The sequence below is a fragment of the Balaenoptera musculus genome, chromosome 6 (genome assembly GCF_009873245.2).
Source record: "Balaenoptera musculus isolate JJ_BM4_2016_0621 chromosome 6, mBalMus1.pri.v3, whole genome shotgun sequence".
NCBI classification, from domain to species: Eukaryota; Metazoa; Chordata; class Mammalia; order Artiodactyla; family Balaenopteridae; genus Balaenoptera; species Balaenoptera musculus.
The window spans coordinates 19,343,456-19,366,275 of NC_045790.1; the positions used below are offsets into that span (position 1 = coordinate 19,343,456).

At 54.0% G+C, this 22,820-nt stretch overlaps 1 protein-coding gene across 6 annotated transcripts in view; it reads right to left on the reverse strand.

The window, feature by feature from the left end:
* Positions 1-22,820, reverse strand: part of SEMA4D (semaphorin 4D) — a 122,306-nt gene that overhangs the window by 68,851 nt on the left and 30,635 nt on the right. For 2 of the 6 annotated variants that reach the window (XR_005020290.1, XM_036855192.1), the window contains exons 1-3: positions 9,565-9,737; positions 9,244-9,296; positions 7,204-7,351 (exon numbers count right to left, since the gene is read on the reverse strand). The exons of 1 other annotated variant lie outside the window; for it this stretch is intronic. The gene's annotated coding sequence lies outside the window, so the exon portion shown is untranslated. Of the gene's footprint in view, positions 1-7,203; positions 7,352-7,865; positions 8,096-9,243; positions 9,297-9,564; positions 9,738-13,193; positions 13,349-13,481; positions 13,631-22,820 lie in introns of those variants that run through there. 3 more of the 6 variants (XM_036855188.1, XM_036855187.1, XM_036855191.1) reach the window with 3 other exon arrangements.

Below are 22,820 nucleotides of genomic sequence, written 5' to 3' on the forward strand. Positions count from 1 at the left end.
TTTTCTTTGCTGCTCAGTAATGGTTTCGTTTATCTTGTCTCCATAGGTGATTGTGAAGCTCCTCTTGGCACAAAACCGCATCTTAATGGACCTACACTGGTTTCCTATGGCTGCTGTAAAATAATACCACAAACTTGGTGACTTAAAACAGCATAAATTTATTATCCCAACTGTTCTGGAGGTCAGAAGTCTGACATGGGACTCACTGGGCTAGAATTCAAGAGCTGGCTGCATTCCTTCTGGAGGTTCTGTGAAGAATCATTACCTTGCCTTTTTTCAGCTTCCAAAGGCCTCCTGCATTCCTTGGCTGGTGGCTCATTCCTCTACCTTAAAGCTAGTAAAGAGCACAGGCCAAAGAGCCCACTTGAGCATAAGGTTTATTTTGAGCTGAAGGCAACTGAGAACAGCAGATACAAGAAGAGCTCCCTGCCCTCCCCCATTTGCCTAAAAGCAGGACATAAATTCTCTCTGTAAAAGTGTACCGGAGATGACACTGAGATGAGTCTGCATAATTAACCTTACTAAACATCCTTTATCTACCATATTCTTCCTAGTCACCTTCCCACAATTTACTATCCCTAGGGACCCAACCCCCCTTGGCTTTGTCTAGTCACTTCAAAATTTATTGCCCTTTGTTAAAGTGATATATAAGCCCCAAGTCTAACTGCTTCTTTGGGTTTTTACTTCTTTTGTGTGAAGCCCCCTGTGCATATAACAATATTAAATTTTGTATGCCTTTCCCCCCATTAATCTGTTGTCAGTTTAATTCACAGGCCCCAATCACCGAACCTAAGAGCAGAGGAAAAGTTTTTCCTCCCCTACGCCAGCAGCACAGCATCTTCTCTCCTCTCTGCCCTTCTGACTCTCTTATTACGATCCTGTGATTACACTGAGGGCCTACCCAGATAAACCAGGATAATCTCCCTATCTCAAGATCCTTAACTTAAATCACATCTGCAAAGTCCCTTTACTGTGTAAGGCAACACAGTCACTCCAGGGACTAGAATGTGGACGTGTTTAGGGACCTGCAGACCCCCTAGCAGAGCCCTACTGCCATTCAGTAATGTGGCCCTACAGGGCACAACTCCTGATCTTTCTCCTAGAAAAAAATTAGGTTTTTAGGCGGTCTCGCAATTTCTTGATACTGAAAAGTAATTAAGATTTACTTTTTTAATACTGGGAGGTCCAAACAAGACCCATCTGCCTTTCAGGGCTGAGTTAGCCAGCTGGCCTGAGAGTTAAGAGTCCACGTAGGTGCCGTGTTGGATGGGGGCGGCTGAGAGGGGAGACCGCCACTCCTGCACACCCTCCATGAGGTCAGACAGAGCTGGAGATGCCAACACAGAAATCCAGGCTAGGAAAAGTCAGGATGAGGGCAATCGTAAAGTAGCATGTATTTTAAGAATGCTGGTTGAATAAAAATGCAAATGATTGTTAATAGGAACTAGAAAATAAGAAGGAAACCACACATTCCAAGGTAATCTTGACTTGATGAGTCATTCAGATGCAAATTTTATCCCAATTTTGGAAGGATTACAAACACCCCCATTCACAGCCCTATTCCTATGTTAATTCTAATCTCAGAACTCTCCCCCCACAGTTCCCTGCCTGGGCACTTTCCCGCCACTGTCTCTTTTTATGAGGCCCTTAAGCACAGGCAGCTTTTTCAAGCTGGCACGGCAGAGTTTCTGGTGTGTCTCTGCCCACCCCGCACCCCGCCCCGTCCCGGACCCCCAGAGACAGAGCCCTCCCCAGTTTTCGGACTTTCACACACTTGAGTCCTACTGGACTCAAGGTCCGTGGCCTTCATCGGCTTCTTACCAAGCACCTAGGAAAGGGAGAAACCAAGAGACCTAAGCAATCCAAACAATAAAGGGAGGTGACAAACACTCCCTGCCCTATATCCACATCTGCTGTGACACGTCCACAGGGACCTGAATCAGCTGCCCAGGAAAAGGACCCCGGAGCCTGTCCTGGCCAGCAGGGTACCTGCCCTGCTTCACAGCCTCAGCCCTGGACGCCTGCTGACCTACTGGATGGGCAGATGGACTTCTCACAGACAAACTCCTCCAGTCCGCTAGAAGAGTGACTGGTCGTTCAGGCCCTGGTCACTCGGGTGGGGGGACAGAAGGACACCTGCCTGCTTACTCAGCCCGCTCCCATTCAACTGAGCCGTGAGAAGCAGGAAAACAAAACCCCATCGGCACGAATAATAAGAAAATGCTGGGATGCACTAAGTACTCAGCCTTACTGTACACGTCTCCTTGTCAATGAAATGGGGATGACTGGAACTCATCCCAATTATTGAGAGGATTAAACAAGGTGCCACGTGTCAGGCACTCAGAACTAAAAAACCAAACCTCTGATGTTTATACATTCTTCTACCCGGTAGTTTATAGATCCTTCTGGATTCTTCTAGTAGTAAATAACAAATCATACCACCTGGAAAAAAGAAAGGAAGAAAAGAAAATGCTGAGCCTCTTGGCAGCAAATCCTAAAGAGCCAAGCCCCTGCCGCCCGGCCCAGCGGCCTCCCCTCTCCCGGGGCCACACTCGCCGGCCGGCTCCCTGACCCCACCCTGGCCACGGGCAGGACGGCGCTCAGGATGCGGTCTGGCCCGGCCTCCCCATCCTCACGGGGAGCTCTGCTGCCCAGGGCGTCTGTCCTGACACCTGGGTCTCCAGGGTGCAGCCCGGGTGGGCCCACAGGGACAGGCCGCGGGCAGCTGGGCCCACGGGGGCCACGACAAGGCGCCGTTCAGCAGCGGGACAAGGCCCCGCAGTGAGCCTCCCTCGGGCCGTGGAACACGCTTGCCCCATTCTTGTCCCTTTCAATGGCCGGCTGTGCTCCAGCGATGTGGGCCTGATTGTTCTCCTGTGTGGGCTCATTCAGGGGGGCGGGCAGGGCCAGCCCAGGCCGAGGGAGGAGCCAGGAGCTCCTGTCCCCAAGGAGAAAGGCCCTTAGAGCCCTGCAGGGAGGGGGGAGGGGTCCTGCCGAGGGCGGGCCCCTCGGTGCCCAGGGATCACACAGGCCTGGCCACGCAGTCACCGAGGGCCTCTGGGCTCCGGGGCGAGGATGGGGAGCTACCCTTCTTCCTGGCTCCCCTGCAGGGCCCTGGGTAAGCCCCTCAGCCCCTCCGAGAGCCAGTGTCCGGCCTTGAAAACAGGGAGAGTCGCGGCATCTGGTCATGTGGTGGCTGCAAGGTGGCAGTGAGGGTGAACGGGGACGTGGTGCGTGCAGAGCACCTCTGCACCGCTGGCCAGAAACCAACGCGGGAAGAAGTGCTGGTGAAGGAGCGCCTCTTCGTCTCCTGACCGCTGCCCACGGGCACATCCTCCCACGAGTGGGCCTCACCCTGGGACCGCCACGCCGTCTGTGGGGTTGGCTGGGCGGGGGCACACGAGCACCAGTGCAGCACTGGCCGTCCCCCGCGGGGCCCGGAAGGGGGCACAGCGTGGGGATGGTGGTGCCCACACACGGTCGTGAACAAACGCGAGGAGATGGGCAGACACCGCAGGCTCGGCCTCCCAGACACGGCTTCCAACCGGCACCCAGCACCACACCAACCTCCCCCTCCCCCAAAATGCAGCACCTGCACCTCCGCTGCTGCCATGAGCAACTCTCGGCTCCATGAGGGGAGGACACGGGCCTGGGACACAGCGGTATCTGGTGACAGCGGGCGCCGACCCACACGTGCTGCCTGCAACAGTCACAGACTTTGGTGTCTACCTCTGGCTATGCGGCCACCAGGACGGAGGACTGGCTGACAAGTCCTGGGCCGAAGGAAGCTGGGCCGCGATGTGGGCACACACAGACGACCACCACGCACACTGGGTGTCTGAGCCTCAGTCATAAGCTGGATTGGGACTGGCCGCACCCATCTGACGGACGGAGCTACCCTGTATGAGAGGTCCACGCCCTGCCCGGGCAGGACAGCAACTTGCTCTGTCCCAGACCTCAATTCTAAAATCCCTTAAACGCAGCAACGAGGTCCATCCCACCTGCTGAAACAAACAGCGCCCAGGAAGCTGCCAGCACGATGGCCTTTGCCCTTTCTAACTGGACAGTTCCTAATGAGCCACAGAGGCAGCGGGAGGGGGTCAGTCTGCGCTAGATGCAGTAAGACTGTGACAAGGGGCGGTGATGCAGACTCTGCAGGGAGCAGCCCCACCTGATCCCAGGCACCTGTCCCGTGACCTCTCACACCTTCCTCCCCCTCAGAGCCTTTGGTGACAATGCCCTGAGCAGCAGGCTTGGAGACAAGACGCAGGAGAAGCAGGAGGGCCACAGCTGGGATGGGCTCTGGGAACGCCACGCCCTGGGATGGCTTGGGGATGACTTTCAGAGCCTCCCAGGGCCTTGTGATGGTTCCCATCAGAAGTCCAAGAAGACATGCTCCGTGACTTGGCCGATGGAGCCAGGTGACTGTGACCCTCAGCTAGTGACAGAGCTGGGCTCATGAAATTAGGGAAAATATTAATCCAACCCATCATGAGTTAAAAGCTGCTCCAGTCAAACCAGCATTATGAAAACACTTTATTCTGTTCATGAGAAACACGAACGTTTCTGGCTTTAAAGATATTTTGAGGCAATGGACTGAAATATTCTTTATACTCATTGACTAGAATTATATATAATTTATGTATTGTAGTCTGCAACATGCTTTACAATTTTAGAATATTTTCATAGACTTATAATATATGAGCTATCTGTTTTAAAGAACAGGGTTTCTTTGAATCCTTTAAGGTCTGTTTGCTGAGAGTCAAAACCACTCTGGTCTGTAAATTGCCTACAAAGATGATTAGCTCTGAAGGCAATTTTCTTAAAGTAGTAGTAATATTAAAAGAAACACTTGGGGGCTTCCCTGGTGGCGCAGTGGTTAAGAATCCGCCTGCCAATGCAAGAGACACGGGTTCGAGCCGTGGTCTGGGAAGATCCCACATGCCACAGAGCAACTAAGCCCGAGCGCCACAACTACTGAGCCTGCGCTCTAGAGCCCACGAGCCACAACTACTGAGTCCGTGTGCCGCAGCTACTGAAGTCCGCGTGTCCTAGAGCCCGTGCTCTGTAACAAGAGAAGCCACCGCAATGAGAAGCCCGTGCACCACAATGAAGAGTAGCCCCCGCTCCCCGCAACTAGAGAAAGCCCGCGTGCAGCAATGAAGACCCAACACAGCCAAAAATAAATTAATTAATTTTTAAAAATTTTTTAAAAAATAAAATCTGTATCTTAAAAAAAAAAAGAAACACTTGAGGAAACACTTTTCTTCTGTGATTAAAGAGTTCACAAAAAAATTAAGGTACCAAACAAGAAGCTAAGGGTTTCAAATGGCAGCCTTTGCCTTCCACAAATAACAAGATGCAAAATTTAATTCCGCTTCCACTGAAAAGGTGCTCCTATGATCAGCACTAGCTCAGCAGACCAATCTCAAGATCTCTGCAGCCCACCGCAGACCTCAGGCCCCAGAGTGCATCAATGGGTCAATTCAATTTACGGTAAACAGCAAGAGAAGTGTCTATTTTTATAAACCTATTTACAGGTACTTGCACCTTTACAAAAAGTTAGCAAAGAACCAAATGCACAAATTTAGGTCCAATGAAAACCAGCTGACCCATGTTCAAGCTCACCGCATCTTAGCATCAATTTTAAGCATGAATTCAACCTTACTTGGCTCAAGAATGCTCCGTATAATAATTCTGCAGTCAGTGCATGGCCTTGGTCACAGCTGCCAAGAGCCAGCTAGGGTGAGGAAAAGCGCCAGGGACAAACCAGCCTGCCTTCAGTCTCACCAAGAACAGTCCAGACAGACAACGGAGGCCCAGTGGTTCATCACCTGCCCTCTGACCCGACCCTCCCTGTGTGGGCCACCCAGGACATGGGGCTTCTCTCCTATAGCCCCTCACCTGCACACACCCTACACACTGCTGTTCCCAGCCACGCTGACCCCTTTGGCCCTGTCCTCTGCTCGGGCACCTTCCACATATCAGCCACTCAGGGCATCCTCCACACCCTTCAAATGTGGCCCAATACCCTCTGGGTAACATGTCCCTGATTTTCCAGAAAAAAAGGAGGCCACGATGGACAGACCATCATGGGGGCTCTCAGGGGGTCTGCCTGGTGGACATGCCATCTTGGGTACTCTCGGGGGGGGGTCTGTGCAATGGACAGGCCACCCTGGGGACTTCTGGGGGTATGAGTGGTGGATGGGCCATCATCCGGTTGGGGGAAACATGAGTTTCCAGGTAGACAACCCAAAGGTGCTGAGGCGAGGGCCCAGCATATCAGGGCCAAAGCCAGAAGAGAGATGTGGCCAGAATGCTGATACCGAAAGGGTGACCCTGGGCTCTGGCCACAGTGCCTGGGACCAGGCTGTGTCAGGATGCCCCGGCCACGAGAAGGGGGCAAAGGGAGCCCAGAGGCAGGAAGAGTGAGAGGGCACAAATCACCTCCCGCCCAGAACTAGGGGTTCCTTCTCAGGACCGCAGGGTCCCAAACGCCTGGCCCCCTCAGCCCACCTGCCATCAAGGCTGCTTCCTGTGGGCATAACCCCTGGGTCGCTCTCACCATCTCCACCTCCACACCAGGCCAGTGCTTTCTGTTTCCAGCTTTCCTACCTGGACCTGCACTAAAATCCCATTAAACTGTGGCCTCTGATCAGCAACGCAGCACCAAGCTCCACCGCTGGGACAAAGGGCTCGGGGCTGGCAGTAGGGTGACTTCCTCACGCGGGGGGCTATCACCCAGCAGGGCAGGGAGGAGGCAGACGTGGGGGACCGACAGTGCCTCCCGGGGCACACGCCCCACAGCTGGGTTTAAACGTCTCTCTTCCCCACTGGACACGCAGCTCGATGTGCACATGCCCGAACCGTGCAGGTATGGACTTGTTGACTGTCACAGGCGAGGCTGGCGAGCTCGCATGTTACTAATGCCCCCTCCCCGGCCAGGCCACTGGGAGCGCATCACACGTCCTTCCCACCCTTGCCAGCCACAGTCTCTGGGCCCCAACTAGGTTTACTTCCCCTGTGTGGCCTGGGTCATGGTCAGTGCCACAGCAATGGGAGGGGTTCCGTGGGATGAAGGCCTAGGAGCTGCCCGGCACCCACCCACAGCCCCACCGGCGCAGAAGGAGTGGCTTCATGTTCTCAAGCTCCCCAGTGTCTATTAAATGTAAACAGCTCTGCAAGGAGCACTGAACTTCTTACTTGGTCACAGCAGCACAGGAGGAGTTATAAGGAGGCCAAGTGCCTGCAGAATCTCCGGAGCGGGGTGCTTGCAGCAAGGAGAGGCGAGTGCCAGCGCGATCTGAAACATCAGAAGAAACTGCCCGGCCGGGGCCACCTCCTCTGCTGGCTGGAAATACGGAGTCCAAGGTGAAATTTGGAAAGACAGATGAGTTTCACTTCTGCAGGCATCCAACAGCTGGCAAAGAATCAGCACCACACACCCACCCTCCCCCCCTCGAGCTCTTGTGTCAAAACCCACTCGTGGGGGTTTATGATCCACGCAGGCCTGGAGGGGATCAGCACTAGACACTGCCCGGCATGGCCGGGGTCCTTGGCCCGCCCTCCTCACCCCTTCCCAGTAAGGAAACAGACAGACCACCAGGCACCGACCCTGGATCAGCCCTGGGACCTGGTTCAAGTGCACCAGGCAAACACCCACCCCTCGGTGTGCCAGGACTGCCTGCAAACCCTGTCAGGAGCAGCGAAGCCCGAGTCTAGAGGACCCGAGTCGCCCAGGAGGAGCACGGCTAACAGCGGGCAGACGCCACCCCTGCAGCAGCGCCCACTGCTCCCCAACCTCCTCCCTCCTTCCCACGGGGCCGGCTCCCGGACCTCCACCCACAGGAAGCCTCCTGGTTCACCTTCCACTGACTGCACAGCAGATGTGCACGGTCCACTCGTTCCCGCAGAGCCTCCAGCCACCCAGGTGTCTGGGGGACAAATGAGCCCGCCTGCACAGTGTATCCTGCACCCCACCCACCCGTGGCTGCCACCTGAGGAGCAGGCTGGGCCACCAGCAGCTGCCAAAGGAGGACCTTGGCAAGGCAGAGTGACAGGACAGCCCCAGGCCTGCAGCACCTACGCCCTCCCCCCGCCCCACCCCACCCCCTCCTCTGCTGAGCCCAGCTTCCTTATGTGAGTCTGTTGTCATCCTGTGTGGGGTGAGGTGCGTGCAGCTCAAGGCACACCTCCACCTGCAGTGTGGGCGGGGCTAGGGCCACAAGAGGGTCAGCACAGACCCTGACCACACCAGGCTCCCAGTGTGGGTAGAGTCAGGCCAGCTTGGGCAGCACAGTGGGAGCTTGGGCGCAGAGGGTGTTTGGGGGACACAGAGGACACATGGGGAAACAGAGCACTGCTGCTCAGAGGGCCCGAGTCAGTGCCCAGGTGTGAGCTCCTGAGGGCAGCCGTCAGACACGGGGTACCTGGGAACAGCCGCATTCACACGCGCCAAGGGCACATGCACCCCGCCACGTACACACACGCCCCACCAAGTGCAGAGTACTAGCACCCACACCCAGAGAAAAGCCACACCGTGGCAAGTCCCCGACACAATGGTGGAGCCAGTGCAGTGTATTATCTTTTCACTGCCCCATGATAAACTTGTTCTCTGTTTAGTGCCTTTTCCCTTGGACACTACTATTTCACTTGTTTAATGATCTTTAAAAATTCTGCACACGCAGAGGGGTAATTTTATGCAATGCGATGGTCGTTGTGTCCTTTTCCACCTGGCCCTCCCTCCAACCTCCACCATACCTTTGTGCCCACTGCCCCTGGCAGCACAGCCACCGTGTGTCCACCCAAATCTTCCTCTGCCCAGGAGCCATGAGACCCACGTAAATGTGGACACACAGTCATGAGTGCATATATAAGAACAGTCGTGTAACATCTCACTGTGAACACAGAGCTCAGCAAGGGGGGGGGTGGGTTCCTTCACCAGCTATCAAAACACACTGTACATACAGCTGCTACCAATGTAAAGGTGGAAAATGGAAGACAAACAGGCCAGTGGTATGGAATGGAGAATCCCTGAAGGGAACCAGTTTACATGAGACCATACTATACCACAGAGCTGAAGTTCAGTTCATTGATCAAAGGATGGATTACTGAATAATCAGTGCTGGTACACTGGAAGGAAATAAAACCGGACTCCCCTCCCTCAAGCATCTTACTCTATATTATGCAAAAGCATTTTAGACACGCTCAAGACCAGAATTTATACACAAAACAATAAAATACCTGCCAGGAAATCAAGAGACAGACTGTGCAATCTTCCTAACAAACATGGGTACCTAGAAGTCATAAAAGGAAAGAAAGACATATTCGACAATAAAATGATTTAATCTTGATGGCAAATGACACGTTAATAAAAGTAATTAGCAAACAACAGAACTGGGAATAAATGTTTTCTAGGCAGAAAATCAACACCATTTGTAACAAATAAACAGCCCCTACAAATGGATAAGGGAGGGGGAAACACCCTGAGAGAAACAGGGGCAAAGAACACAAACAGGCATTTCACAGACGGAGGGATCTTTTGAGCAAAGATCCTAAACTCACCAGATTCAAGGAGACACATGTCAAGGAACAAAGCTGCAGCTCTGCCCCTCTCAGACTGACAAAGTCGAAAAGACTGCTCATGCCCGCCGCCGAGACAGCGTGTAGGATCAGGGTACACACGCATCCAAGCAGGGAAGAGACGGGCTGCTAGATCTTTTTGAAAAGTTATCTGGCACGATCTACGAAACAAAGAGACACACACCCTGCCCCAGCAGTGCCACTCCCTGAAATCCATGCCTGAATAACAGCCCCATGCGTGTGGCTGGGGTATTTACGGTAGCACTGTTTACACTGGCTGTGTTCTTTTCCTGTGGCGGCTCTAACAAATGACCATAAACCGGGTGGCTTAGAACAACAGAAATCTATTCTCTCACAGTTCTGGAGGCCAGAAGTCTGCAATCAGCTTCACTGGGCTGAAATCACAGTGTCAGCAGGGCCGCGCTCCCTCTGGAGACTCTGAGGGAGAATCCTTCCTTGCCTCGCCCAGCTTTTGGTGGTTTGTGGCATTCCTTCGTTTGTGGCCACTGTATTCGTCAGAGTCCCCAGAGAAACAGAATCAATAGGATGTGTATATACAGAGAAAGAGATTTATTATAATGAATCTGATCACATGACTATGGAGGCTGGAGAGCCCTGAGATTTACAGTCAGCAAGCTGGACCCAGGAGAGCCGAGGGGACAAGTTCCATCTCTGAAGACAGGAGAAGACCAATGTCCCAGCTCAAAGACAGCCTGGCAGAGAGAGGGAATTCTCCCTTACTCCGCCTTTCTCCTCTATTCAGGCCCTCAACTGATTGGATGAGGCCCTCCCACACGGGGGAGGACAATCTGCTTTAGTCTGTCTACAGATCCAAATGCTAATCCCACCCAGACACGCCCAGGATCAGGTTTGACTACGTATCTGGGCACCCATGGTACAGTCAAGCTGACACACAGAATCAGCCATCACACCCACATCACTCTTAATCTCTGCTTCCATCTTCACATCACCTTCTCCTCTAGTCTTTCACATCTCCCCTGCCTCCCTCTCATAAGGACACGTGTGATGGCATTTAGGGCCCATCAGATAACCCAGGATCACCTCCTCCTGCAAGATTCTTAACTGAATCACATCTGCAAAGATCCCATCGCTAGAAAAGGTAACACGCAGAAGTTCCAGGGATTAGAATCTGACTTCTTTGGGGGCCATTCTTCAGCCTACTACATAGAACCAAAAAAGCCATCTTGGAGCCTGAGTGAGTGGCTCCACGTGGGGCCTGATCCAAGTTCATCATGAACACTGACCAGTCGGTAATTAACCCACCGCACCCCCACCCCCCGCCCCAAACATGGCCAAGAAGACAAAGACACACGATCTTGTCTCCATAATGAACACAGCTGGGCCTCTCTCAGGTTCTAGTGAGGACACTTTGCTGCCCATGGCATTTTCCTGCAAAAATGAGTGCCCCCTTTGACTCAAAGGCATGGGCCATCCGAGACCCTGGAGAGCCATGTCTTTCCAACGAGGCAGCAAAACAAGGCAATGAAGGCATGAAGAGTATCTGTACAGGGCTTACATAGAAGGATGGAGGCACCCCCTTTCCAAACCCACCTTCTCCCCCCCAAACCAAGCTGGGCAGAGTTCTCAGAGCCAGCCATGCCAGGAATGGGGGGGGGGGCTCTGCCTCACCCACATTCCTGCCACTCTCTCCCCGCCTCCAGACAGCTTAAGGCCCCGCCACTCACACCGAGGGGCTCAGCTGGACAAGACTCACATCCCCGCGTGCCACCCACATCCTCTTCCTTCCCGTAGAGCCACCTGTCCGAGTCTCCCATCAAGGGCTATCTCACCCCAGGGGCCCACCCTCGTGTCCCCCCCCCAGGCCAGCCTCACCGATGGACGCATGCTTGAGGGACATCTCCAGGAAAGGCAGCCTGCTCTCTGGGAGAACTTGCTGCTGAGCTTCAGCTGGGAACGACCCCTCGGGGCCACTCCTTGGACATCTCACCAACTCCAGGCGTAGGCTCCTAGGGCCTCCTCCCCTCCAAACTTCACGTGTCCCCAAGCCACACTCCCCGTCTCCCAAGGTAAGGATGCCTCCTAGACAGCCCGGGTGGAGCTGGCCTGTAAGTGGACCCTCCATCCTTCCAGTTGCTCAGCCAAAACCTCGGTGCGCCCTCGGCCCCCACCCCACCCCCGATCCAACCTGGCAGCAAGTCCCCTCAGCTCCACCTCCAAATAAATGCCCAATCGGGCCATCCTCCCACCCCTACTGCTATACTCTGGCCCAAGCCACCACGTCTCCCCCTGGATCACCTCACAGCCTCCTAACAGGGTGCCCTGTTCTACCTTCCAGGGTCCATTCTTCCTAGAGGCCTGTGGTCCTGTCCAAACCCTTGGCTCCCAGGGCTGCCATCTCAGCGTCCCTGAGCACAGATAAACTCACCATCTACCTACCTCTTCTCCTCTCACCTGTCCCTCCTGCACACTCCTGCCTCAGGACCTTTGCACCTGCTGTCCCCTTTGCTTGGAACACTCCTCCCCAAACCCAGGCCCAGCTCCTGTCTTTTCTCAACGAACTGCCCCTTCTCCGCTTGACTTCTCTTCTTTGCACCCACCACCATCTCACCCCCCCATATCTGACTTACTGATCCTCTTTGTGGTCCATCCTCCCCAACACGAGAAAGCTCTCTCCACTGTGGAAAGCCCAGTGCCTAGAGCATGTGGGGCACAGCTCAGGAGTTCAGTATGCTGTTCGAGTGATGGGCCCCAGAGGAACCTGTCCCTCCCCGGCTATCAGGGAGAGCTGGGGCTCCACACCCTGGGCCAGCCGTGCCCTCCTGCCATGGGAGCGGGGCCGCCCTGGGGGCCACAGCTTGCCCACACTCCAAGTGTGCACGAACACCACAGGGCAGGGCAGATGTGGAACACGGAAGCCTGTGCATGCCGTGAAAACGTGTTGGACGCACCAGAAAGGAGATTACTGAAAGGCTGTTTCACTGGCTTCACCCATGCACATGACAGCATCACCACATGCTCACTCTTTTCAGAGAAAAACAGGCTTTTGTGGGATATAAATAGCCCAGCCAGATGTGGGAAGGCCTGTGGGTCTCTCCCAGGACTCGGGCCACGTGCCCTGCAGCTACTCAAACAGCAGCCCACATTCACCAGCTTGTCAGCGGGGCTTCCAGGGGCGGAAGAGGGTTAAACGGTGGTCCCTCCTCCCACCAGATCAGTGGCAGGAGTTCATCAAAGCCATTGCGGACACACAGGCTCGGCACGCCAACCAGCACGCACAGGCCACAGTTGTAAGTGGAAGATCAGGCCAGATGCACCGCACGTTTCTTCATCCACAGAAATCAGGGAGACGAAAGCCCAGGCAACGGGGAGCCAGAAAACAGGGAGCCCAGAAAACAGGGAGTCCGGATAAGGCGCAGCCTGAATGACAGGGAGCTGGGATAGCCTTTCAGGGTTGCAGCGTGCTCAGCAAAGCCAAGTGCTCGGTTCCCCGTGCAGGAGAAACACCATCTGAGCACAGAACCCATTTCTTGGATGAGGCCCAGCGGTCTATGTGTAATTGTCTGCAGAAATGCAAAAACAATAGCACTTAGAGCTGGTTTCAAGGTATTCTCAAAGCCTGATACACCTACCTGTTCCTAATCTGTGCCTCCCAGCCTATGGGCTGGGCCTTGACAGAAGGGGGAACCCAAACACAGAGGGTATCAGAGAACAGCCGAGATCTGTGCCCCCCACAGAAACACCAGGCGGGCCGCACACGTGACCACGTGCATGATTTCAGGTGTGCCTACAAGTCACATTGAGAGTAAAAACAAATAGGTGAAGTTAGTTTTAATAATATGTTTTATTTAGCCCAATACACATCGAAAGCACAATCGCTTCAACACATAATTAATAGGGTCGTGGACAGGATATCCTACCGTTGCTTCTGAGTCTAGGTCTCCACAGCCACAGCGCTGCTCGGCTCTGACCGGCCACCCGTGGAGCGCTCCTCACCCCGTGTGGTGTCGGCCGCAGCACTGGACAGCACGGGCCCAGGTGTGGCTGGAGGTGTGGAAGCTTCCAGTCACTATGAATGGACCCGACAAGATCAGAGTTGGGGACAGCTATGGAGGGAGGTCCTAGACGCAGCCCTCTGTCCACCCTGGTCCTGGTTCCTTGGAGCCCCGTCCTTAGCAGGAAGGACAGAGCACCAGCACCCACGGGTGCTCTCTCACTAGACACTGACCAGGGCAGCCCCTGAGCTGGGCGGTGCTCAAGCCCTCCGTCCTGTTACAGCAGCTTTTGGACACACCGCCTTATACATGCCTTCTTGTCAGTGACCTGTTGCTCCTGTAACATAGTCTGTTCTGTAGGCCTTGAGAGGACACGCTTGGGCTAATACCATGCACAGACCAGCGTTAGGATAAAGTTCCTTGTATGTAATTTTTACATTAAAGAGTCATGAACTGTCAGTTCCTCAGGCCAGTCTCAGAGACTAAAAGCTCAGACCACTCACCATTAGTTAGAGTAACACCCACAGGACCCTGGATGCCCTCGAGGGCTGGTCCTGGGAGCTTGTCCAGGTGACAGCCTCACAGGGCTGCAGCCAGAGGACCAGAGAGACCCCCCCTGGCCCTCTGACACATGCAGAAGTAATTAACTCCCATTTCAGAGTCACTTAATTACATCTACAGTCATCCTGCTCTCAGCTCTGCAAGACACTAAATGCCATTTGCTAAAAATAAAGCACACCTCCGACGGGCAGGTGCTCTATCTCATGCCCGTGGAGCCCCCTGCCTCTGGGGGCCACCCTGGTACCCAGGCAGCACGCACAGCGCGCTCTTGGTAAGAATAAAACCGTGGGATTTACGACGAGGCAGCACCAAAACAAAAACCCTCCGAGTAATTCACTTCCTGCACTCAAGTTCTCACCATAAGCAGGACCACCAGGTTTTAAGAGTTTGAGTCAAAGGGGAAAAAGTGACGGATGAGACACAAAACTGCACCCCGCAGACATCCACAGGAACCCTATCCTGGGAGGCCGCAGAGCTCCTCACGGCGCCTCCTGTTCCATGCTTCGGGGAAGCCCGCAGGCAGGTGACGTCCCCAAGGTAGGCGCCCCAGCACCGCCAACAGACCCTCGCCTTGAAGCCAGGCCTCCCAGACCACCTGGTCCCCGTTCTCATGGGAGGACACGCAATCCCAGCGGTCAGCTCCTCGCAGAGGCTGACCTTGGTTCACCGCACGTCCCCGGGACTCTCGTCACAGAGACAGACGGGCCCGCAGCAGCAACACAAGGACATACCTGCTCCATCCTCACCCAGAGAACCCACCCGCACGACGTTTCCGTACGAACCCCTTCAAAGTGGCAAAGTTGATCCCAGAAATGAGTTGTTTTCTTCACTTCAACACAAGTTCTAGAGTATTTTTTAATCTTCCTAAAGCCTTTCCTTTTCAATTATCTTTTGTAAGCCGTCTATTTACAATGTGACAGGTAAAGCCAAGGGGAGATTCCTAACATGGGGGGTGGGGGCAGTTCCCAGGGCCGGGGAATCAGGGCAGGGCCAGCAGCGTGGGGAGCAAACACCGAACGCTCCCTCCAAGAACAATTCCATCAGAAGGATGGGCGTCTGGAGAGGACGTGGTACTTAAATGTCTTGTGTACACACTGAAAATAAAAGTCACTCCTGGAAACTCCTTCTAACGCAAGCATGTCTGGACAGACTTTTAATCCAGGTCTCTCTCTGGGACACGCACAGACGTCTGCGGGTCTGAAGTGGCCGTGGCCCCCCCCAGCTCGGGGTGTGACTGACGGGACTGGCACCTGACATTTCCACCACCCTCCTCCACTGTCAGGTCCAGAGCTGCCAGCATGGGTCCTGCTCACTTTGTTAGCTCTTCTGGAAGCTGATTCTTAGGCTGCTGGCTCCCAGCCCAAACAAACAGAATCGCTCCCTCAGAAGCTCTCTTCTCTCCTGGCTTAATCAGAGCAAGTAAAGGCGACGAAAGCTCAAGAAGTGCCCAAGGCGGACCCTGAGCTGAAGATGGCCCTCCAGGGCCACAGCGGGTGCCAAAGCTTCAAATCCAGTTTAGATCTGACTGCCAGGGTGTGAGACTGGAGGTCCCGGGTTGCCAACGCCCCCGCAGGGGAGGAGCAGCAACCAAGGCAGTGATGGATGGAAAGTGAAGAGGCTTGGAGCTAGCGTTCATGCCAGCGCTGGGCGGCAACCCCATTCTGCAGCGCTGGCCCTTCCCCTCCTGGACCTGCTCCCGCAGCGTGGCCTCGAGCGGCCCTTCTCCTACCCTGGCCTCTGCAGCCGCAGCTCCCAGACAGACTGTGAACCCTCCAGCAGAACCGCCTGAGCTTTCTGACACCAGCTTCCCTCCCCTGCTCTCCAGTCACCAGCTGGTGCCAGGAGCGTAACAAACAGATGAAGCTGCTCACGGATGGGAGGAACACCTACGGCAAGACCTGGGCAGGAGCCACCTCTAACAAGAACCGCGCTCTGCAGGCGGATTTCATCCCCTACCTGACGATCGGTGTCACCAAACATTTTAGCAACTGGGATGCGGCTTCACTACTACCGTCTGGGATGGCAGAGTCTGAGACAGAGTGAGAAAAGGGGACACGTGAGCAGGGCAAACCGTGAGCCAGAACCCCTTACCCCCTATCCTACACACAGACTAAATGTCCCAGCCACGCAACAGGCCCCCGGGACTCAGGCATGGGGTGCGGCTCACCCGGCCAGGAGGGACCAGGTGCGCCATCTGCGTGAACTGGGAGCAAAGAGCATCATTTGCACCCCGATTCCGTCCACGCCACTCCCCTTGGCCCCGTGACACTGAGCATGAGCTCCTGGAGGTGCAGAAGGAGTGGGGGCGGGTCGGGCCTTGCTAGCCATGGTGTGAGCGACAACAAAGGTCCCAAACTGGCCCCTCATTCAGAATCACGTGGTGAGAAACTGCTGGTGTTCAAGCTTAGTATTTCAACAATGTTTAAGTTTTAAAGTGAATGACGAACGTAAAAACCAAAATCAGAAGAAGAGAAAAGGGTGGGGAGGAAGAGGGGGAGAGTCAAAGCAAGAAAAAAGAAAGGAAGAAACCAAAAGTGTCGTGGAATCTGTGAGGTTTTTTTTTTTTTTTTTTAATTTTTATTTATTTATTTATTTATTTATTTATGGCTGTGTTGGGTCTTCGTTTCTGTGCGAGGGCTTTCTCTAGTTGCGGCAAGTGGGGGCCACTCTTCATCGCGGTGCGCAGGCCTCTCACTATCGTGGCCTCTCCCGTTGCGGAGCACAGGCTCCAGACGCGCAGGCTCAGCAATTGTGGCTCACGGGCTTAGTCGCTCCGCGGCACGTGGGATCCTCCCAGACCAGGGCTCGAACCCGTGTCCCCTGCATTGGCAGGCAGACTCTCAACCACTGCGCCACCAGGGAAGCCCAATCTGTGAGTTTTTAATAACCCTGTAATCAGGGCGGGCCTAGTCCCCCAGTCAGAGCCCAGGAGGAGCAGGATACTGAGGAAGCCCCTTGCCGGGGCTCCTTCCTTCCACAGCGCTCCTGGCCTCCCTCAGGAGGCACCCCAAGCCCCCGACCAAGCCCCACCGAGCAGCTCAAGGGCACAACACTGTAGATGGCCAGCGCCCCCTCGCCCGGCCCTCTGTCCCCAGAGCCGCTCCTGCATGCGGCAGGTCCTTCCCATCCATCACAGCCCAGCTCACATGTGCCTCCCCTGGAAGCAGGTCCCCACGGGAAAGGCCTGGGCGGGGCAGGGCGGCCCCACTGAGGTTTCAGCGCCCAGGTGGCTGAAGCACGCGGTCGAGGCAGCCACCTGTCTGCCGCCACGACAGACCCACTCCTTGCAGAGCTCAGCCTGACCGTCCTGATTGCACCTGGCCCTGCGATCGGCAGGGAGACCGCGCCATCCCTCTGTGATCCTGGAAGGGCGCACTGCACAAGACTCAGATAAGACGGGGGCCCCATTCGCCTAGGGCAAGGTGAGACACGGGCCCCCGAATTCCACTCTGTGCCTTGTAGTGATGGGCGGAACAGCTTGTCCCTACAGAGAAATCGGAACAAAACACTTGTTACCCGACTCTGGTTCAGCTTCTCTCCTTCCCCCAGGCCTCCCTCGACCCACCGTGAGGCTGAGCACTCGGACGGCCACCCTGAGAACAGGCCGGCCTTGCGGGACACATCCTCCAATCTACCACCCCATCATTCTTCATCCCCACACCCGGGTCCTCACAGCCTTGTCTACACCTCCCTACCAAGGAAAAACCCAGTTTGCCGATCCCTGGCATGCTCGCCCGTGTCATGGGCACACATCTCTCCACTGCAACAGCTGCCTCCCTGGTTCCCCCACGATAATCCTTCCTAATAAAGCCTCTTATTACTAAGTCTGGCTTTGTTTTCCATGTGACAACTGATTACAAATGACTTGAAGCCCAAAGCACATGGGTCTGATGGACAGGTGAGACCTCTGACTTCCACCTTCCTGAAGACTCATAGGGTTCCATAACGTCCCACCAGTTCAGGGTCACGGTACAAACAGGGACTGGTTCAGGAGTCAACTCAGGGGCGTGTCTGAGACCTAAAGTCACAGCTGTTCCTGGGGGCTGGCAGGCAAGAGAAACAGGGGGAAGCAACATCAAAGGAAAATCACACCACTCACGCACACCCAGTGTCCCACTCGCTGTGGAAAACTCGGCCTTTCCTTGGAAACATCAAACACAGCACACGGGACCTTTTGCTTAAGCTGACACCCCTCCAGGAGGTGGGCAGAGCTCCATGGGGCCATCCAAAGCACGACACACAGTGTATCCAGGACCCCTGCTCCCCAGGCCCCTGCAGGGAGAGAAGTTCCCGGCGGGAATACTCCCACCACCAACAAATGCTTGCCCTCATGCTCTGGGCGGGGGGCGGTCACTGCTGAACTGGTCACTGCTCTCCTGAACACAAAAGATTCTCTTCTAAACGTGTTGCAACCAAATGTGTGAAATGAAGTGTTCATCTCACTGGTAATCAGAATAATACAAATTAACACAAGATGCCATTCTCCCCCTACAGAATTAACAAAGAAAAAATGATAAGGCTCAATGGTGGTGAGGAGGTATGAGTCCCTCCCCAACATCAACAGGAAGCCTCTTCAAGAAGCAACATCCGGAACCTTACAAAAGTCAATGCTAGCTACGGGTAACGATAAGAACCAGGGACAGGTACGCACACACAAAAGTTCCCATCCAGGAGCCTCTCGATAGCATAAAACTGAAAACATCGCCAAAGAGAGGATTAAATAAATGAGAGTATATAAAGGGCCAGACTGGCACCAGAGTGTGCGTACGTGTCTTTCTGGACACATGACCTTGAACAGATTGCTGTGGTTCTGAGTCAAACCTCCTCAGCCAACCAAGGAGGTAATGGTGATACCCGCTGCCCTACCTGAGGTGTGTTGACACATGAGGAAAACCATCAAAATAAACCTTTAGAAAGTGCATCCACCTGAGTTTTTCTCCTACACTGGAGAATGGCATATGGATAGAAAACCACAGTGTACAAACCCTGGAGAGAGTCCTGGGGTCAACATGTGTCTTCAGTAACAAATGAATTAATGGATCAGATTTAACAGAAGGGTAGGATGAGTTTTAGCAAACCGCTTTTCCTAGCAGCTGATTAAACTCGGTTTGGATTAGGAAGGGAAACCCTCAGGGCCTACTGAGACCCAAACTGCAGAGCGAGGTGCTGAAATCACACACGCACATGCCACCCTGGCTGCGACATTCTCTGTGTAGCCAAAGGGAAACGCTTAGAAATCGCTCTGCACCACTGTGCTGTAAATACTTGAAACTTGATTTCTCATGAATACAGATGTTGGGACATTTCACTAACTTCCCTCCAAAACTTTGGTATGGTGCCACAACTCCTCACAGAAATGAACGGCGTTAGCCGTGCGTTATTTACGATAGGAAAACCCGCAAAGCTGGTTTCAGGAGAGAAGTGGGGACTCCGAGGGAAGGGGGGGACAACCTCCGAGGGGGACAACACTGATGTGAGCAACAACAAGCAGCCGTCGGATAGGTTGTGGAGACGCTGCTTCCTCGCGGATACCCATGTAACACGAGAGCTGTGTTTCCTTTACAAAATAGATTTTTTTTTGGTACGATGATGCAATGTCTTAAATTTGAAGGAGTGAAAATGCCCCCAAACATCAGCCGACAGAAAACAACAAATGCCTATCACTTAAAGCAAAAACAAGCCAACGACACCTTGAACTGAAAGCTGTCCTTGGCCATTTACAAAAGCACCAACAGCCTTCTTGAGGTGAAAATCTTGAGCTCACGCCAGCCATCTTCGGTCCAACAATCCGGTCCCTTCTGCAGACAGGGGTTTGTCTCCGTTCAACAGGACTACTCCGGGGGTTCCCACAATCAAGGCTGGACCTTTCTCTTTCTGCTCAAGGTCACAACCACCTGCTTATTGCAGTTGGTTTTGGACAGCAGGGAAAGGTCCCTCCCCACATGGCCAAGGGACTGGGAAAAGCCAGGGTCACTGAGGGCCGAGTTCAAACCTGAGGTCGCACCAGAGTGAGGGCCCCCCGAGGAAGACTGACTGAGACTCGGGCCAGTTAGTGGTTCAACCTTCACACGTGGAGGCCGTGCTGTAGGTCTGCTGGGAACATGGGGTGCCAGGGAGTCCTCAGCCCCTGAGGGACAGGCTGGGCCAACTCCTGGCCATTACCACGCGGCCCGGAGAGCTCAGGGGGTGAGGGTCCTGCTCTCTGCTCAGCTGATGACGACACCTAGCACGCAAGCCCCCTGGCTCCGAATGCATGGGATTTCTGTTCCTGGCACTATGCCCTCTCCACAACTGTAAACATCCGGCTTGCTCAACACAGCACTGGACTTGGGATAATTAATCAATACATGCTGACTGACCTGGCAGGGCACACAGCACCAGCCCAGGAAGATGACTTCTTTTCAAAATATCACCCAGACAAGACCAGGAAAGTCCACACGTGAAGTGCTCACCTACCCTCCATGACCAGATTCTCATTCTAAAAAAAATAAAATCCCAGCCCACGGCATGCCACGGAGGACACACAGGAGGCGCTGGAGGACTGAAAACCAGCACCGCCCAGTGAGAAGGGCTGGCAGCTCAGCCAAGGGCGGATGGTTGTTAAAAGGTCATTTAAGAAAATGACCACATGTTAAAAATGTTATTTAACTCATTATTCATGAGGAACCAAGGAGACATTACAGTGCCTTCAAAGAAGGCACAAGATTATATGGAGGCCGAGGGAGAAGGAAAGGGGGTGACTGCTTAGTGGTACGCAGCAGTGAAGTACCACTTTCATCACGCAGGGGGTGATGAAAAGGTCTTAGAACTAGATACAGGTGGTGGTTACACACACTGTGAATGTCCTAAATGCCACTGAGTTGTTCACTGTAATGTGGTTAATTTTATGTCATGTGCACTTCAGCTCAATTAAAAGAAAATACCTATATATATATATATATATATATATATAATAAAGAAATATGGAAATGAACTTCCAACAGGCACAAGACTGGATTTTTCCGTGGGAGGAAGTCAACTGCCCTGCCACTGGACAGAATTCATTTGCCTGTCTACAGGCGAGGACTGTCTTCATGGCTGTCAATTACGTACAACTTACAGAGCCGTACCAAGACAGACAAACCCCACAGGCTCCAATGTTCCATCCAAAGGATGCTCATTCCAAAGTCCATGGTGGACGGAAGGGAGGGCAGAACTGTGAGGTTTGGGAGGGAAGGGGGCTCAGGACCCGGCAATGGTACACAGTGAGGTGAAGGGTGAAGTGGTACCAAGAAGGACTCCTGCATTTCTAGAGGGGAGTGGGGGATGAGGAGAGCTGGGGAGCTGGGAGCAGGGAGGAGGTTTGTCCCGACAGCGTAAGGGACGCAGGTCCTGGAGCATCACGTCCAGCGAGAGACCCAGCAGTGTCCCAGCAGCCCCTCCCAGGCGTGGGCCATTCCCAGCAAGGAACTGCAGCCAGCTGGGGCATGTACCAATGCAGCTGACACATAAATTGCTGAATGATAGGAATGAAAGAGCCCCCCTTACTCAAATGAAAAAACGTGCTGATCACTTAGGTCTGTGCTCACACAGCCTTGAAAATAAGGAACAGGGACGCCAATCCACTTTCAGAAATGCCTTTTCTTTCTGCCAAACTAGAATTCTTTCCAGGGTTTCTCGAACATCTCTAAGAACCCCTAACGTCAGACAGAGGGGGGCACCTGGGGCCTTCTCTTTCTTTGAAAAGAATCACGCTCTAGGAAGTCACACAGGTTTACCCCAGGTCTGCCCACCCCGCAAGCCCCCTTCCAGCCTGCACACACCTGCTCAGACACGCTGATACCAAGCAGACCATATTCCTCAGAGGTCAGAGGAGAGACCGTTCTTGGGGCACACGCTTCCTTGAGGCCGCCCAGGGAGTCAGTGAGGTTCCTTCTGTACAGAACACATGCTGTGTCATGTCGAGAGGGCATGTGCTTCCGTCTGCACAAGGCCACGCTTGAGAAACATCCGTCTCAAGGCCTGAGTTGGTCACATGCATGCATGAGTTCCTCGGTGACAGCCAAACTGTGCTCTTTTCACTGTAATTTGTGTGCCCTAATCAACACCCTCATATCCAGTCCCCGGACAGTATATGGCAACGTCTGCAGTCCTGATGGTCGGCGTTTTCAGGTGAGTTCTCATGTGACACCAAAGGACGTAACTGCCAGGACGCGAGGTTTCCTTGCTGGGTTCACATGACGATGGCACATGAACACCACGCCCGTTACCGGAACCTTCTGCAAGGATGCTGCTCCACTTCCACTGCCCTCTCCTTTCTATGTAACTCTTAGGTTCTAAGCCACAAGCTCCAGAAGACACGGCCCAAAGAGGGTTTTGTTACTCTTTTACAAGCAATCAGAACAGAAACTAAAATGTCACCAAACTCCTGGAAAGAAACAGAATGATTAATCTGCAGAGCTAATCATACAGGTAAGAATTAACAGGGGCTCCGCCTCTCAGCTGTCAAAGCTGAACCCTCTCCGTGAAAAGGAGTGGGCATTCCTTCCCCACCATGTCCCCACCTGTGCCCCGGCGCCTGCCTCCCTCCTGGCGCCACGTGCGGACAAGGACACAAGGACACGGGGAACGGGTGGGAGAGCGTGCCTCCGCGTACTTTCACGCCCTCGCAGCCTAGATGCCCATCTTCTGAGACCTCAGAACTAGATGGTCTTGGGATCTCAC